General features: G+C 43.0%; 1 protein-coding gene across 1 annotated transcript in view; it reads right to left on the minus strand.

The window, feature by feature from the left end:
- The window catches only part of F13A1 (coagulation factor XIII A chain), a 206,863-nt gene that overhangs the window by 86,674 nt on the left and 103,937 nt on the right, over positions 1-16,252 (minus strand). The gene's annotated exons all lie outside the window — the stretch shown is intronic.

Below are 16,252 nucleotides of genomic sequence, written 5' to 3' on the forward strand. Positions count from 1 at the left end.
GGATTAGAGTCACACTGGAGAGAGAGGAGCAGTTGGAAAACTATTTGGTCTAGTGCCAGGTTAGCTTTACAACTAAAATTAGGACAACCTTTTTGCTGACATAACTTTAGTTACTTAACTTTTTAGCAGTCTGAATTTGGCCGCTAACTTGTTAAGTCTATTCTTCTCCTACACTCCGCCCAAGTTCCACCCATGGATGATCCGGCACTAACTGGACGATGAAGGCAGTGGTGTGCTGGTAAATGTTTAACAACAGGCTCTCTCCCCGGTCCCCCTCTGCGCCCCCCCCCCAAATTGCAGAGCTGGCTATAGCCGGGGAGAGAGCCTGGGGGGGGGGGGGGGGTTGGCAATGCATTACTCCAGGAAAAAAAATGATCCCAGGTTCCAATCTAATTCATGTTTAATGTGCGATAAAATACTATAAATAAGTAAATAAATATAAACTTTTTTTTTTGTTTTGTTCAATCATTTTTATTAAATTTTTAAATAACAAAAAGAAAGGAAATTAAGTACCAGAGACTTAATAATAGTTTAACAAGTTTGATTATGTACACTGACTTGTAGAAGAATTATAGACATTGTTTACATCAACTCTAGGATCCCTGATTCTGTTTCATTACAGGTATTGTATATCTATAGGAATAAGCATATTACTAAATGTTAGAGGTGGAGATAAGAAATTATATATATATATATATATATGTAATTAGTACCCATTTATATTTGCATAGATTATAATAATTAATATTAACTGGATGAGTAATCGAGTATAGGAGACCAGGTTTTATTGAATGCTAAAAGGGAGCCGCATTTCTGTGCAGCAGCTTTTTCATATTTAGCGTAAAGACATACTGTATTCCACCACATATCATAAGATAACTTCGTAAAGTCCTTCCAATTTTGACATATCAGTTTTAAAGCAACTTGAATCAATATACGTAATAATTTGGCTATTTGAGGTTGTATTACCGTGTTTAAACCAAATTCTCCCGTGATTATGATTTTGTATGTTAGAGAGATCTTAAAATCTAGAATATGGGAAATAGTGTCCTCTATACGAGACCAATACTCATCCAGTATAGGACAATGGTAAATTAAGTGGTCTAAAGTACCTACATGGTTGTTACAAGACCAGCATCTATTTGAGACTTCTTTAGATATTTTGGAAAGTTTGTAAGGTGTCCACATAGCTCTATGCAAGATGTAGAATGATGATTGGGTAAGAGCAGATGATTTTGAGGATTTATATAGTAATGTCCAGATTTTTTCCCATTGTTCTGCAGTTATTTGAGAATTGAGTTCTTTGTTCCAAATGTTTTGTAAGGCTGAGGGAGAGTGAGAAGAGTGTTCTTGGAAGATTTTGTACCATTTAGATGCCGTTTTCTTCCCATTAGACAACTGATGAAATAATGTTAGACAACTTGGCGTTTCATCCTTTAATGAGTTAATATCGAAGTTTGCAGAAATACAGTGTTTTAGTTGTAGCCATTGAAAGTAGCAGTGTTTATGTAAATTATACTTTTGCCTGTAGTGTAGAAAAAGGTAGCCACTTGTGATTATCCAATAGTTGATGTAGAAACCATATTTTTGCTTCAATCCATTTAGGCCAAGCAAAACACATTCCATTAATTTTTAGTTTTGGATTATTCCAAAGTTGTATCTTAGTGGTCGAATGGATAGAGATTTTAACACATGAGTCCAATGTGTTGAAAGATGATTGAGAAGCGAATATGATGGGATTATAATCCGAATTGTGTACTAAAGACCATGGTAAGAGAGGTGTTGGGGTTGCTTTAAAGATCTTTGCTTCCCATTTTATCCAAAGTGGGTCAGTATGTTCTTCTTTTGAAGTTATCCATAAAGAACTTTGTCTTAGTAAGAAAGCCTTATGGTAGTCCAAAAAATTAGGAAAATAAACTTTTAATGTTGAGCACCTGATTCTCAAAGTGAACATATTCCAAACACTATAATGAAAATATAATGATTTTTTTCTACCTTTGTTGTCTGGTGACTGTTTTTCTGATCATGCTGGCCAAGTATCCGATTCTGCTGCTATCTGTCCTCTTAACTCCGTTTCCAGGGCTTCCTTTCCATCTATTTCTTTCTTTCCTCCTTTCTTCTTCATTTCTGGTCCTCAGCTTCTGCCTATTTTCTTCATCCATGTGCAGTTTTTCTCTTTGTTTTCCCTCATCTCATCTCCTTCCTCTCTTCCCTCCCCTCCATCCATGTCCAGCATTTCTTCTCTCTCCCCTCCTCTCCCCTGCCCTGCATGCACCCATACCCAGTGACCCTACTCTCCACATCTACCCATGTCCAGTGACCCTCCTGTCCCCTGCCCTCCATGCACCTATACCCAGCGACCCTCCTCTCCCCTGCCCTGCATGCACCCATGTCCAGCAGTGACCCTCCTCTCCCCTGCCCTCCGGGACCGGATCCGGAGGGAGGGAGGGAGGGAGGACAGCTGGCTCGCGAGCCGGTGCGAGGCGGCTCCAGCACACCACTGGATGCAGGGGTGGTCTGCAGTGATATTCAATGGCACTGTCTGATTAAGTGCCACTGAATACCACCACTTAGGCAATCAAAAGTGATTTAACTGGGTGGGAGCGTCTCCTACCCAATGAAATTGCTTTGAATATTGGGCAGAATATGTTTTCACAAACTAAAGCCTCTCATGTAATCAGTTGATTCAACAAAAATACTGTTCCACCATTCAAAACAGTGTTGAAACAAGTTCCTGCCTGCTTAAATTGTGCTCTGACTGGCCATTTTTAAAGTGGTTCAGAGAGGGGCATTCCAAGGATGGAGTCAGGGAGCAGCTGGAAGCTATGAAGGTGCCAGCAGTATTCAGTGCCGGTGACTGCATAGCTAAGCAGGCACAGAGGACTTTATGAATAGCAGTCCTAACTTTGATCGCATAGCTATGTGGGTGCCGGCACTGAATATTGACAAACTCGTTCCCCCTCCCACCTTCACTGGAGCCCCCCCTCTGCCCCACTGAAGTAGTTCTGACCCCCCTCAAAGCATCTTCAATCCCTCCCTCCCACCCTCCAAAGCAGCTCCACTCCTTCCTGCTCCCAAAAGCAGGTCTGACTCCCTGCCCTCAACCAAAACATCTCTGACCTCCTGTCCTCCCCCCAAGCCTCAGAAGACCCCCTAGGGTCTACTTATTGGTTCTGGTAGCTTAGTGGTTCTTGAGGCAGGAGTGAACTCCATTTGCCCCTGCTTCTCATTGAGCCTATTCGAAAATAGCTGTCGTGACCTCTAGTGGTAGCACTGTGCCTTTTAAGGATTGTTTTATTATAACCTGTCTTGAAGAGCCTTGATTTGAAGGGTGATAAATCTAAGCTAAAAGCCCACCTTTTTGATGCTGCTTTTAACTCCTAACCCTTGTTCACTTGTTCAGAACCCTTATGTTATCATCCTGACTTTAATATTCCCTTATCTCTTGTTTGTCCTGTTTGTCTGTCCTAATTAGATTGTAAGCTCTGTCGAGCAGGGACTGTCTCTTCATGTTCAAGTGTACAGCGCTGCGTACGTCTAGTAGCGCTATAGAAATGATAAGTAGTAGTAGTAGAAGAAGAACAATTAATAATAAAATAAACGAAACTTGGTACTCTAATATCTGAAAGTGAAGCTAGAGACTTCAAGAAGAGTTGCTGTTAAAAGCAGCGAGGAGGCAGGGTGCCCACCTAGGGGCTGTAATTAAAGGAGAGTTAGGAGGAAGAATGATGAGAACATCCGTCCAAGGACTTTGCAAGACATCTTATACTTTGACTTTTGTATTGCTTTTGCTTAAGTAGTAGCATTGGATTTTTTTTCCTGTGAATACTTATTTTGGGGTCACCTAATAAAGTTATTTTACTTAATATATCTGTCTGCACTTTTTTGCATTTTGTTTCTTTTAAAAAGACAATTGATTTTTTGTTGGGGAAATCTGGCTACAGCAATAATTATGGGGAGGTTCAAAGAAAGTAGGTTTCCCTGCCAGAGTCTATACAAGGCACATCAAACAAAACTTAAGAGATGAAAAGTAACACAGAAGGGAGATGTCTCAAGCTTTTGTGGCTGAGAGATAGCTTTTTTAACTATAGAAAGTGGAGGAGTGGCCTAGTTGTTAGAGTGGTGGACTTTGGTCCTGGGGAACTGGGTTCAATTTCCACTGCAGGCACAGGCAGCTCCTTGTGACTCTGGGCAAGTCACTTAACCCTCCATTGCCCCAGGTACAAATAAGTACCTGTATATAATATGTAAGCCACATTTAACTTGCTATGAGTGGGAAAGCACAGGGTACAAATGTAAGGAAAAAAAATAAAAGGTTGAAGAGGGGGCAGGGCAATTCCTGTATTTCTGTGGCTGAAATGAGGCCTCCTCTTTGTGTATTTATTATGAAAAAAAAAAGTGAGTATTGGACTATTCCTGATTTTCCAGGGATGTTTTGGGGCTTCCAGTTCAGTGAATAAAAATGAGAAACAAAGGGATTGGTTCACTCTCAATCTTCCATAGACAGGCTGAGACATGGGTCCTCCCTCCAAGTAAAAGCAGAAAGAAAGGGGCAGTGGAGAGGTGAAATATAAATCATGCATTCGACCATGGCCAGTGTAGGTGAGCCAGTTCAACCTTCCACAGGTTCCCCAGCTACATACAGGTGATACCTGCTTCTTATGGCTGATTTTCTAGCACCACAATCTGTCATTGATAAATTATAGCTTAATAAAGTAAAAACGTCTATGCTCAGGTTGATAAGGATTAGCATTATAATGCCAGATATTTCAAGTGTGGTTGCTCTGTAGTTCAATCAGTGATGCTGCCATGCTTTACCACTATGAACCTGCCTTATTGCTGTAATATCTTCATTATAATACTTTCTGCACAGAGAAGAGAGAGTGTGTAGAGGATTGGGCAATTTGGGTACACATTGCATTAGCTATGCAGTTTGCGACATAGAGAACAGTACTCACACCAGCTGCTGCAAGTTTTAACTGAAAAAAAAAAAGACTTCAATAAAGTCTTTTTTTTTAGCATGCAATTAGCTGATTTAATTCTGGAGTGGTGTTAACAAATACTTCCTATTACTCAACACATTAACATTTGAGTCACGATCTGTGGGCAGAATAAGCACGCAGAAATAAGGATATCTTTCAGCCAGTAGTGAGGGGGCTGCAAACACCGTCAGTGACATGAAGATCAAATTTGTACTGTAAGTGCTAACAATGTGGAGAACAGCAGCTTCTCCAAGAGCAGATGCCACAGAATGTGCAGCTACATGTTAGGAAAAAAGGTATTACTATACAATAAATTAAGGGGTCTTATGGGATCGACAGTTTAAAACATAACACCATAAGGCCATAATGTATGGAGGACCACGAAGATTTCAAGGAAACAGCATAGATACCTTTGGCAAATATTCTTGCAAAGTCCTTAATGATAAAACCCTTGCATGGTGAATTTTATACCAATTTGCTTGTGAAATTACAGTGCACCTTTAATTAAAATTAGCCATTATAATTGTCTTTTCTAAGTGCGACATAACACCATCCTCCTGATTCTATAACAGATCTTCTAAACTTATAGCACCCTTTGTAGAGGAATGGCCTAATGGCTAATACAGCAGGCTTTGATCCTGGTAACCTGGGTTCAATTCCCACTGCAGCTCCTTATGACCTTGGGCAAATCACTTAACCTTCCATTGCCCCAGATACAAAAACTTAGAATGTGAGCCCTCTAGGGACAGAGAAAGTACTTGTATATAATATGTACAGCACTGTGTATGTCTAATAGAAATGATTAAAAGTAGTTTGTATGCTTAAAGGTACAGACTATTGCCAAGTGAAAGTGTATACTAGTGTAAATGGCAGGTGTCTGCTTATTGCTATTCTAGAATTTTAGCATGCAAATGGCTTAGCACATTTCTGCAAGGGGGCGTTCACAGGGGAGGGGCACAGGCAAGGACTGGTATTTATGCACTTAGGTTACAGAATACTTTAAGCTTGTGAATGTCACATTTAGGCTCTTGCATTTATATTAACCGTAGATCTGATATAAGTGCACTGATGTCGGTTTACTTTAGAATTCTATAAGAACACTTATATTGCCAGCCCACAGAAAATAGATGTCAAAATGTTGGTGACCTGTTATAGAAATGAACCCTGTGCTTCAAACGAAACATTCTGCAACAGGAAACAATGTAAATAATCATCTTCAGATGATCTACATCTACTCTTCACTGAAACATACACATTGCTCTTGCAGTCTTCTAACATAAAAACTCAAGTACTTAAGCGTTACCATACTGGGGCAGACTGAAAGTCCATCAAGCCCAGCATCCTGTTTCCAATAGTGGCCAGTCCAGGCTACACGTACCTGGCAAGAACCCAAAACAGTACATTTTATGCTGCTTATCCTAGAAATGAGCAGTGGATTTTTATCAAAGTCCATGTTAATAATGGCTTATACACTTTTCTTTTAGGAAGTTATCCAAACCTTTTTTAAACCCCACTAAGCTAACTGCTTTTATCACATTCTCTGGCAATGAATTCCAAAGTTTAATTACATGTTGAATGAAGAAAATATTTTCTCCAATTTATTTCAAATTTACTATTTGGTAGCTACGTTGTGAACCCCCTAGTCCTAGTATTTTTGGAAAGAGTAAACAAGCGATGCACATCTACCTGTTCCACTCCTCTCATTTTATAGATATCTATCAAATCTCCCCTTAGCCGTCTTTTCTCCAAGTTGAAGATCCCTAGCCGCTTTAGCCTTTCCTGCTAGGAAAGTTGTCCCATCCCTTTTATCATTTTTGTCTCCCTTCTCTGTACCTTTTCAAATTCCACTATATATTTTTTTGAGATGTGGTGACCAGAATTGCACACAGTATTCGAGGTGCGATCGCACAATGAAGCGATACAAAGGCATTATAACATTGTCATTTTTGTCTTCCATTCCTTTCCTAATAATATCTAAAATTATATTTGTTTTCTTAGCTGCCACTGCACACTGAGCAGTGGGTTCCAACGTATCATCAACAATGACACCTAGATCCCTTTCCTGGTCGGTGACTCCTAATGTGGAACCTTGAATCGTGTAGCTATAGTTTGGGTCCTTCTTTCCCTCATGCATCACTTCGCACTTGCTCACATTAAAAGTCATCTGCCATTTGGATGCCCAGTCTCCCTGCCTCGTAATGTCCTCTTGTAATTTTCACAATCCTCTTGCGATTTAATAACTTTGAATAACTTTGTGTCATCAGCAAATTTAATTGCCTCACTAGTTACTCCCATCTCTAGATCATTTATAAATATGTTAAAAAGCAGCAGTCCCAGCACAGACCCCTGGGGAATCCTACTATCTACCCTTGAGAATACTGACCATTTAACCCTACTCTCTGTTTTCTATCTTTTAACCAGTTTTTAATCCACAATACGACACTACCTCCTATCCCATGACTCTCCAATTTCCTCTGGAGTCTCTCATGCGGTACTTTGCCAAATGCCTTTTGAAAATCCAGATACACAATATGAACTTGCTCACCTTTATGCACATGTTTGTTCACCCCTTCAAAGAAATGTAGTAGATGGATTTCCCTTCACTAAATCCGTGTTGGTTTTGTCTCAATAATCTATGCTTATGAATACGCGCTGTAATTTTGTTCTTTATAGTAGTCTCTACCATTTTAACCCGGCATGAATGTCAGGTTCACCGGTCTTTAATTTCCTGGATCACCTCTGGAACCATTAAAAAAAAAAAAAAAAGGCGTTACATTGGTCATCCTCCAATCTTCCGGTACCATAATTGATTTTAATCTCTCCACTACGGCTTTTTCTTCCCTGAGTGCCCCTTTTACCCCTCGATCATCTAGAGGTCCAACTGATTCTTTTGCTGGCTTCTTGCTTCTAATAAACCTAAAAAGATTTCACTAACAGGCTTATTTTCGAAAGAGAAGGGTGCCCATCTTTCGACACAATCGGGAGATGGGGGTCCTCCTCCCAGGGTCACCCAAATCGGCATAATCGAAAGCCAATTTTGGGCGTCCCCAACTGCTTTCCGTCGCGGGGATGACCAATGTTCCCAGGGGCGTGTCTGAGGCGTAGCGAAGGCGGGACTTGGGCGTGCCTAACACATGGGCATCCTCGACCCATAATGGAAAAAAGAAGGGTATCCCTGATGAGCACTTGGCCGACTTTACTTGTTCCCTTTTTTCTTACGACCAACCCTCAAAAAGGTGCCCGAATTGACCAGATGACCACCGGAGGGAATAGGGGATGACCTCCCCTTACTCCCACAATGATCACTAACCCCCTCCCACCCTGAAAAAAACAACTTTAAAAACTTTATTTTTTTTTTTTTTAAGAGTATGGGTGAAGGACGTCCTTTGCTATGCCTCTGTCCCTGCGACGACAGTTGAGGATGTCCAAAATGTGTATGTTTCTGTGAGAAAGACATCCATGCCTTTGCTATGCCTCTGACACCCCCTTTATTTATTTTGATTTTGGATCACAAGTAGCAGCAGAGGGATTTGTGTTCTGTCCTCCGACAGCCTCGCACTAGTTTATAATGTGATCCTAAAATGGGTGTAATGCCTTTACTGTTATTCTCAGTCCTAAGGACCATCATTGCTGCAGTTTCTCACTGCAAAGATACATGAGAAATGCACCGTAGGTAATATAGTTCACAGGCAGTGCAAACCACACTTGCTTGGCTGTGTAAAAACTGTTCCACTGGTTGTGAGGCTGCCCAGACCTCCTCTCTCTCTCTGCCACGCTTGGCTCTTTTGTCTTCCTGCTATCATTTCCTGGCCATTCTCACTATCTCTGTCCTGGGAGGTCAGCCAGGTATGACCTTTCACTCCAATCGAGAGCTGTCCTCTAGGACCACCCCTTGCTACCCGATGGCAGGCTCTGTCACCATTGGTCTCTATCTGCTCCTCCCTGAACCCACGTGAAGCCTCATCACCTCTTTGTCCTTTCAGCCATGAGGCATTCCAACACCATCTAGCCAGAGACATGGAGCATGGATCATTCATTCCAGACAGCTCTGTCCTGCTGAAACTCCCTGTAACGAACCTGGTTTTTTTACCTTGAAAATATCTCCTCTCTAATGAGATATTGCACATTCCAGTCACCCAGCTTTGGACCATTTCTACCTGTTCACCTATCCTTCCCCCCTGCAATATATCTGCTTTTCTTCAGATCTCCACCCCCAACAGCTCTCAAATTAAGGAGTCTCTGTGTCCTGGAGCAGCACCTCTGAACATCTATCTGTGAGTAAATTATCTGTGATTTATTCAATAAGAGAGACTTCATAAAAATAATAAAGAGACTTCGGGCGATTGGTGTGCCAAGGTTATACTTCAAGATATTGGGGCCTCTAGTTATCAAGCCTCAAGAGTCTTGAACAATTTGAACCAGCCACCTCTAGATTGCAAGACCAATACTCTAACCACTAGGTCACTCCTCCACTCCACTCCTTTGAAATTTGGCCGTCCCTGTGAGGGGGGAGGTATGTGTGTGTCAGCGGAGGCATAACGAAGGCATGGACGTCCTTCTTTCAAACATTTTGGACATCATCAACTGCCCCCCCCCAGGGATGGCCACATTTCAAGGGAGTGGACTGGAGTGGTGGAGTGACCTAGTGGTTAGAGCACTGGTCTTGCAATCCAGAGGTGGCCAGGTCAAATCCCACTGCTGGTACTTGTGATCCAAAATCCAAATAAATAAGGCGGGGGGGCCGAGGCATAGCAAAGGCATGGATGTCCTTCTCACAAAAACATCCACATTTTGGATATCTTCAACTGCCATTGCAGGAAAGGACATCTTCAACTGCTGTCACAGGGACGGAGGCATAGCGAAGGACGTCCTTCACCCATACTCTTTTATTTAAATCTTTTATTAATTATATATATTATTCATTACAGAATTAATATGGATATTGTAATAGAAATACATAAAAGAAAAAATAAGCCTAATTACATAGGTGGAAAGTTACAGTTCTATTGACCTTAAAATAAATTTAGTAATTATAGATCCAAAAAGGAAAAGAAAATTAAGAAAAACTTAATTTTCAAATAAAAATTAAACGGGATTCGCTTTGACCTGCTTGCTTTCTCTCAATTATCTCTAACAGTGTGCATTTGTTACTTAAACCACTACATTTGCGTTCACTCCTTTTGAAATCAAGAACCCTTCTAGTTGCTTAGGGTCAAAAAACTGATAATTCTTAGATTGAAATATTGTACAGCAAACACAAGGAAACTTAAGTATAAAATTAGCTCCAAGAACTACAGATCTTTGACAGAAGCGGAGGAAAGCCTTTTTGGCACTCCGTGTTTCTTTAGATAAATCTGGATATATTCTAATTTTTGATCCTAAAAACATTGAATCAATATTTCTGAAGAAAAGTCTCAAGACAGCGTTCCTGTCCATTTCCAGGGCAAATGTCACCACAGCTGATGTTCTTTGTGTAATAACTTCCAGTGATGATTCGAGGAATGATGTTAGATTCATATTATCTCGTTGCTTATCTACTCCATAATTAGACTGAAAATGTTGAACCCGTACTAATGGGGGTAATAAATCTTTTGACATGCCCAAAACTTCTACCAAATATTTTTTAAACATTTCTATCGATGATATCACTGGCGACCTATGGAAATTAATTAATCTCAAATTACATCTTCTTAATTGATTTTCCAGGTATTCCATTTTCCTATAGGTAAAACACTTTTCTTTGGCAGACGTTTGAGTCATAGTCTCTATTTTACTTACGTTTTCTTCGATTCGTTCCACTTTTGAAATCTGAACAGTGTTAATTTGATCCTGGATTAGGACAGCTTCAGTCAAAGTCTTAATTCCCTCTGTATTTTTCACTATCATTGTTTGTAGGGATGAATGCATAGTATATAGTTCAGGTCCCAAAGTGACTCCAGCGTCACTATGGCTGGTTTGCTCACCTGACCCACTGAAACCACTGGGAGAGGGGTTTTGAGTGCTTGGTTTAAAGTTGTAATAATATTAATTGGAATCTTTGAAATTGTTCCTACCGAGATGCTTGCCACCAGCTCTCTCTCCAAGAGTGGGCTCCCTCTCTGCGCGCTCCTCTCGACCTCTCCGGACGGCTGAGCATCAGGCACCACTTCCTGGTTTCCAACTCCCGGCTGTGAGGGAGCCGCGCGCTCGACGGGGCTTAAGGAAGCCCCGTCTACACTGTCGGCTGATGCAGATAGCTCGGCTCTGATACATGGAGAAGAAGCAGCAGAAGGTCCCGACGTTACACCAAATCTCTCCAGCGTCGGTTGCTGTCGAGTTTGAGTTCCAGTCGGGGTTGAGGGTAAGTCCCGAACCTTTCCTCTCCTTTTCACCATCTTTCGACGGGTAATAGGGCTCTTGGCTGCTCAGACATAGAGAAATTCTGGGAGCGTCTGGTTAAGCGACATCTTTACAATGCCATTTTGGATCCTCTCCCCCCTTCACCCACACTCTTAAAAAAAAAAAAAAAAGGCTTCTCTGACGAGCACTTGGACATTTTCACTTGGACTTGTATTTTCCTAAGGTTGTAGACAGCTATTATACATGCAGCTTGTCTGCATGTATGAAGCAGTCTTTGGCATGCACAGAGCAGCCATGCATAACGCTTGGCTGCTCTGCACTGGATTCCCCACCTTAGGAAGGAAATCGTGTGCAAATGAGCTAACAGTGAGCAGCTCATTTGTATGCGATTTGCTTCATGCATGCACATTACTTTCCGAATCGCTAAGGGATAGGTAAGGGAAGGGCTTTTTCCATTCATTTAGTGGGACCAGTGCACTACGAATGCTGGCTCCTCCCATGATTTTTTGGTCACTGCATCAAATAGGGCCTATTTCACCAAACCCTTGACCATTACCCTCCACTCAGCGCACTTTGATTATTACAGAAATTGCTATTTAATTGGCATAATTCTGCTGAAATTAGCACGAGGCAAAGAAGTTTGCTTCTTATGGTCCTGCCCTTTGGAACTCAATGACTATTGAATTACAATAGGAAATGAGTTATTCGATCTTTCATAAAAAAGGCAAAGCATGGTTATTCTAGCAGACTTTTGACTAATTGTCCTGCTATTAAATAGTGACAGGACTTGGCCCTGGAGTTTAGCGAATTATGGCAAAGTGGTGTGTTCTCAGCTCTGACTAGCCAGTGCTGGGATGGTTTTATTTGTATTTGGGAATTACATTATGGGTTTTTTAAGTCGTATATATAATGTGACTGACGCTCTTATGTTGTTCTAAATGTCTCTGTGTTTTAAAGTTGTGTTTTGTGTATATTGTAACTCGCTCTGGGGGTCAATGAAGCATAAAGTTTATTTATGCATTTATTTCAGAACCAAAGAGGGCAACCAAAGCTTTTTTTCTGAGCCCACTTTTCAGTTCCTGCTCTATTCATACTTCTTGGCATGTATTGGTGTGATGCTTAAATAACATTTTGATAGGATCAGTATATCCAAACTCTAATCAGAATGGTGGAAAAGGCATTTTTATCTTTTAAACTTTAATCTCTAACCCCCCCCCCCCAATGTTTACTAAGTCTTGCGGCAATGCCGACATAGAACATTCAAAGTGAATGGGCTGTGTCGGCATTAGGTCACTGCAGCCGCTAACGAGGCTTAATAAACAGGGTGGTAACAGTTTCAAATAGAGAACTGTGGGGCCCTTTTACACAGTGGCGATAAGCCCAATGCAGGCTTACCCAGGGGTGTGCTGGTAAATTTTTAACAACGGTCTCTCTCTCTCTCTCTCTGGGCATAGCCAGCCCTGCAATTTGGGGGGTGGGGGGGGTGGGGCATGGGTGGACTGGGGGGACAACGCATGCAGGGCCGTGCCTAGGGTCTCCGGCGCCCCCCTGCAGTTGGCCTCTCCGGCGCCCCCCCCCCCGAAAACGAGCGCTACACTACCCGCGCTCTTCTCCCCAGATCCTTTTTTTTTTGTTTAAATTTACCTCTCCGGCGCGTGGCAGCGTTAGTGAGAAGGAGGCGGCGCTCCCCCGCCCCGACGTGTCTTGACTTCGCTGTGTCCCGCCTTCTTCTGACGTCAGAAATGACGTCAGAAGAAGGCGGAACCGAGCGAAGGAAAGACACGTCGGGGCGGCCGGGGGAGCGCCGCCTCCTTCTCACTTACGCTGCCGCGCGCCGGAGAGGTAAATTTAAACAAAATCAAAAAAAAGGATCTGGGGAGAAGAGAGCGAGGTAAGCATGGTGCGGCGGGGCGCCCCCCAGAGGATGGCGCCCTCCTGCCATGCTTACCTCGCTTACCGCATCGGCACGGCCCTGAACGCATGCCCCTCTCTCTCCACCTCATATAGGCATGCTATGGCCTGCCACCACACCCCACTGCTTGTTTCTGGCTCTGAGCAGCAAACTGAGACTTCTTGCACATGCAGGAGAAGTCCCAGCCTGCTGCTCAGAGCTGGAAATCAGGAGCGGGGAGCAGCAGCAGTCTATTCACTTGGCTGGCGAAGCTCAGCAACCCCACCAGCAAAGTAAAAGAGAATTGAGGTGGGGGCCCGAGCCCACATTTTGGGAGCCAGTGGTTAAAGTAGTCATTGAGGGCCTACTTTAACAACCGGGTCCCAAAATTCTTCAAAATTTAACAAACGGCTCTCGCGAGCCCGTGAGAGCCTGCTCCAGCACACCACTGGGCTTACCGCTTGCTATTCTGGGAATACTGCCAGCCCAATGCAGGCACCGGCGATAGTTCCTGGTTGAGTGTGCATCATTTCTGTGGGATAAAAACCCCAGAAATGGTTAGTGCGGTGGTAACCCAGTGGTAATTGGGCAATGCTGTGCACTGCCCGGTTACTGCAGGAGCTCTTACCACCATCTCAATGGCTCCCCACCACATGGCCACGCGGTAAATGTTTTCTTACCGTATAGCCATTTTGTTTGGGGGTTTTTTACCTGCTACCGTAGAAAGGGCTCTGGCATGCGGGAAAGTGGCCCCCACCGCTACCACAGGGCCTTTTTTCCAGCAGTTTGCTAAAAGGACCTCTGTATGTTATTTCAAAGGATTTAGAAAAATGACAAAATGCAGAGAAGTTGATTAAAATTTGTTATGACTCCTAGAGGGCTAAGTATCAGAATAAAGTTGAATAGCAACATTCATGAAAGTAGGTAAATACCACAAACACATTTTTCATGCACCCCCTCCCCCCGAATATCTGAAATACATAGGAGATGGAAAAAATGCTAGAGAAGTGATTCCCAAACCTGACCTGGGGGTTCACCAGCCAGTCAGGACATTGGGATATCTGCAATGAATATTCATGAAATAGATTTGCTTAAATGTGGGCAAAAACACTGTTGTAGCTATGATAATTTGATATGAATGTGATTTTTGACAGATGAAGTGGACTGGGGATAAGAGCAGACAGAGTGAAGGGAGAAAAGATTGGGGATAACAGTAGGATGTGGAGGGAGCTACAAATACTTGCTAGGCCCGTTTAATAGCCTTGTTACAGCACTAGGCCTGGCTTTGCCTTTACCAGGGGATTTACACTAATGTCATCATATAGACCAGTTTGATACGTACACATTATTTGTGATGTCATTTATGAGACTTTGGCCCCTATTTACTAAGGGAAGAGTACTATTCAGCCTGCAGCAGCAAAGAGCTTATAATCCGCTCCCAGCTGTAGGCTGATCTAACCCTGAATATTCAATGCCAGGGCGTCCAGGCATATCTGCTGACCCAGAGGTTAACCGGGTACCAGTCAATATTGAGATTGGTGCCTGATTAACTTGGCACATAAAATTAGGGCAGATGTTTTGCTATCCTAACTTTATGCGCTTTCTTAGCTGGTTAGTGGACTGATTAGTTGCCACTCCATCCCAGCTATTAACCCAGCTGGCTATGGGATGGCTGGTAGCGAGGATATTCAGCAGCACTACCTGCTTAAATGCTGCTGAATATCAGAGCCTCTCCTACCTGGTTAAACCCTTTTGAATATCAATCCCTGTTACGTTTTTGCAGTTACTGTCTGATAATTCTAAAGATCCAGGCCAACCTCACTAACCTCAGGACACTGCCATTGCACTCTGGCGCTGCTATTATGGACCCATTTCTTTATCCTTACCTCTCTGCCTTACTTACCCCTTTCCATTTACTGTACCACTGTCTATTTTTTATTCAAATGTTGTAAGCCACATTGAGCCTACCAGAGGTGGGAAATTGTGGGATATAAGCACTGTAAAATAAATAAATTGCCAAAATTACCATATTGTAACTGGAAAACCACTATGTTAACTGTTGGGGGCATTTCCAGCACTTTGGGGAAGTTATCCATGTAGAGAAAAAGTTGCTATTGCATGTTAGCAGGCCGTCATGACTGATAACACCAGATGGAATTAGTTGCTGCAATTTTTGAAGGGGGCCTGAGCCCAAACTGTGGGGGGGGGGGGGGGGGGGGGCTAGGCCTCCGAGACCTCCCTATGTGGCTATGCCACTGAACTAGGCTCTTTAGCAAAGCAGAGGAGCAACTTCAAAAATAAAACGCTTTCAGGCTCATTTTCGAAAGAGAAGGATGCCCATCTTTAGACACAAATCGGAAGATGGGCGTCCTTCTCACAGGGTCGTCCAAATTGGTATAATGGAAAGCTGATTTTGGACGTCCCCAACTGCTTACCGTCGCAGGGAAGACCAAAGTTCAAGGGGGCGTATCGGAGGCATAACGAAGGCGGGACTTGGGCGTGCCTAACACATGGATGTCCTCGACCCATAATGAAAAAAAAAAAAAGGTGTCCCCGACGAGCACTTGGATGACTTTACCTGGTCCTATTTTTTTTTACGACCAAGGCACAAAAAGGTGGCCAAAGTGACCAGATGACCACCGGAAAGAATCGGGGATGACCTCCCCTTACTCCCCCAGTGGTCATTAACCACCTCTCACCCAAAAAAAACATCTTTCAAAATATTTTTTTGCCAGCCTCTATGCCAGCCTCAGATGTCATACTCCGGTCCATCACAGCAGTATGTAGGTCTCTGGAGCAGTTTTAGTGGGTGCAGTGCACTTCAGGCAGGCAAACCCAGGCCCATCCCCCTCCCTACCTGTTACGTTTGTGGAGGAAACAGCAAGCCCTCCAAAATCCACCAGAAACCCACTGTACCCACATCTAGGTGCCCCCCTTCACCCATAAGGGCTATGGTAGTGGTGTAAAGTTGTGGGTAGTGGGTTTAAGGGGGATTTTGGGGGGGCTCAGCACACAAGGTAAGGGAGCTATGTTCCTGGGA

The sequence above is a fragment of the Microcaecilia unicolor genome, chromosome 1, assembly GCF_901765095.1.
Source record: "Microcaecilia unicolor chromosome 1, aMicUni1.1, whole genome shotgun sequence".
Lineage (NCBI taxonomy): Eukaryota > Metazoa > Chordata > Amphibia > Gymnophiona > Siphonopidae > Microcaecilia > Microcaecilia unicolor.